Here is a 2,500-nt window from a genome sequence, read left to right as displayed (position 1 = left end):
GACCGTCGTGAGCGGAGCAAAACGTCAGCCATCTCAGCACCCTGGAACCCCCCGGGTGGCACAGGGCTGGATGGGGCTTTCGTATAGCAGGGACGGTGCTGCCTCTCGCTTCGCTCGCTGTTCGCCGCTCACCGCTCGCTCGCTCAGCCAAAAATGGCCAGTTTTGGCCCGTTTTTGGGCTGTTTTGGCCTGTTTTTGGTCCGTTCTTGCATGGCGCGGTGACCGTCGTGAGCGGAGCAAAACGTCAGCCATCTCAGCACCCTGGAACCCCCCGGGTGGCACAGGGCTGGATGGGGCTTTCGTATAGCAGGGACGGTGCTGCCTCACGCTTCGCTCGCTGTTCGCCGCTCGCCGCTCGCTCGCGCAGCCAAAAATGACCAGTTTTGGCCCGTTTTTGGGCTGTTTTGGCCTGTTTATGGTCCGTTCTTGCGTGGTGCGGTGACCGTCGTGAGCGGAGCAAAACGTCAGCCATCTCAGCACCCTGGAACCCCCCGGGTGGCACAGGGCTGGATGGGGCTTTCGTATATAGCAGGGACGGTGCTGCCTCTCGCTTCGCTCGCTGTCCGCCGCTCGCCGCTCGCTCGCGCAGCCAAAAATGGCCAGTTTTGGCCCGTTTTTGGGCCGTTTTGGCCAGTTTTTGGCCTGTTCTTGCATTGCGCGGTGACCGTCGAGAGCGGAGCAAAACGTCAGCCATCTCAGCACCCTGGAACCCCCCGGGTGGCACAGGGCTGGATGGGGCTTTCGTATAGCAGGGACGGTGCTGCCTCTCGCTTCGCTCGCTGTCCGCCGCTCGCCGCTCGCTCGTGCAGCCAAAAATGGCCAGTTTTGGCCCGTTTTTGGGCCGTTTTGGCCAGTTTTTGGCCTGTTCTTGCATTGCGCGGTGACCGTCGAGAGCGGAGCAAAACGTCAGCCATCTCAGCACCCTGGAACCCCCCGGGTGGCACAGGGCTGGATGGGGCTTTCGTATAGCAGGGACGGTGCTGCCTCTCGCTTCGCTCGCTGTCCGCCGCTCGCCGCTCGCTCGTGCAGCCAAAAATGGCCAGTTTTGGCCCGTTTTTGGGCCGTTTTGGCCAGTTTTTGGCCTGTTCTTGCATTGCGCGGTGACCGTCGAGAGCGGAGCAAAACGTCAGCCATCTCAGCACCCTGGAACCCCCCGGGTGGCACAGGGCTGGATGGGGCTTTCGTATAGCAGGGACGGTGCTGCCTCTCGCTTCGCTCGCTGTCCGCCGCTCGCCGCTCGCTCGTGCAGCCAAAAATGGCCAGTTTTGGCCCGTTTTTGGGCCGTTTTGGCCAGTTTTTGGCCTGTTCTTGCATTGCGCGGTGACCGTCGAGAGCGGAGCAAAACGTCAGCCATCTCAGCACCCTGGAACCCCCCGGGTGGCACAGGGCTGGATGGGGCTTTCGTATAGCAGGGACGGTGCTGCCTCTCGCTTCGCTCGCTGTCCGCCGCTCGCCGCTCGCTCGTGCAGCCAAAAATGGCCAGTTTTGGCCCGTTTTTGGGCCGTTTTGGCCAGTTTTTGGCCTGTTCTTGCATTGCGCGGTGACCGTCGAGAGCGGAGCAAAACGTCAGCCATCTCAGCACCCTGGAACCCCCCGGGTGGCACAGGGCTGGATGGGGCTTTCGTATAGCAGGGACGGTGCTGCCTCTCGCTTCGCTCGCTGTCCGCCGCTCGCCGCTCGCTCGCGCAGCCAAAAATGGCCAGTTTTGGCCCGTTTTTGGGCCGTTTTGGCCAGTTTTTGGCCTGTTCTTGCATTGCGCGGTGACCGTCGAGAGCGGAGCAAAACGTCAGCCATCTCAGCACCCTGGAACCCCCCGGGTGGCACAGGGCTGGATGGGGCTTTCGTATAGCAGGGACGGTGCTGCCTCTCGCTTCGCTCGCTGTCCGCCGCTCGCCGCTCGCGCAGCCAAAAATGGCCAGTTTTGGCCCGTTTTTGGGCCGTTTTGGCCAGTTTTTGGCCTGTTCTTGCATTGCGCGGTGACCGTCGAGAGCGGAGCAAAACGTCAGCCATCTCAGCACCCTGGAACCCCCCGGGTGGCACAGGGCTGGATGGGGCTTTCGTATAGCAGGGACGGTGCTGCCTCTCGCTTCGCTCGCTGTTCGCCGCTCGCCGCTCGCTCGCGCAGCCAAAAATGGCCAGTTTTGGCCCGTTTTTGGGCTGTTTTGGCCAGTTTTTGGCCTGTTCTTGCGTGGTGCGGTGACCGTCGTGAGCGGAGCAAAACGTCAGCCATCTCAGCACCCTGGAACCCCCCGGGTGGCACAGGGCTGGATGGGGCTTTCGTATAGCAGGGACGGTGCTGCCTCTCGCTTCGCTCGCTGTTCGCCGCTCGCCGCTCGCTCGCGCAGCCAAAAATGGCCAGTTTTGGCCCGTTTTTGGGCTGTTTTGGCCTGTTTTTGGGCTGTTCTTGTGTGGCGCGGTGACCGTCGTGAGCGGAGCAAAATGTCAGCCATCTCAGCACCCTGGAACCCCCCGGGTGGCACAGGGCTGGATGGGGCTTTCG

Source organism: Musa acuminata, unplaced genomic scaffold (assembly GCF_036884655.1).
Source record: "Musa acuminata AAA Group cultivar baxijiao unplaced genomic scaffold, Cavendish_Baxijiao_AAA HiC_scaffold_588, whole genome shotgun sequence".
Lineage (NCBI taxonomy): Eukaryota > Viridiplantae > Streptophyta > Magnoliopsida > Zingiberales > Musaceae > Musa > Musa acuminata.
The sequence above is the reverse complement of the archived record's forward strand: the minus strand, read 5'-3'. Positions refer to the sequence as shown.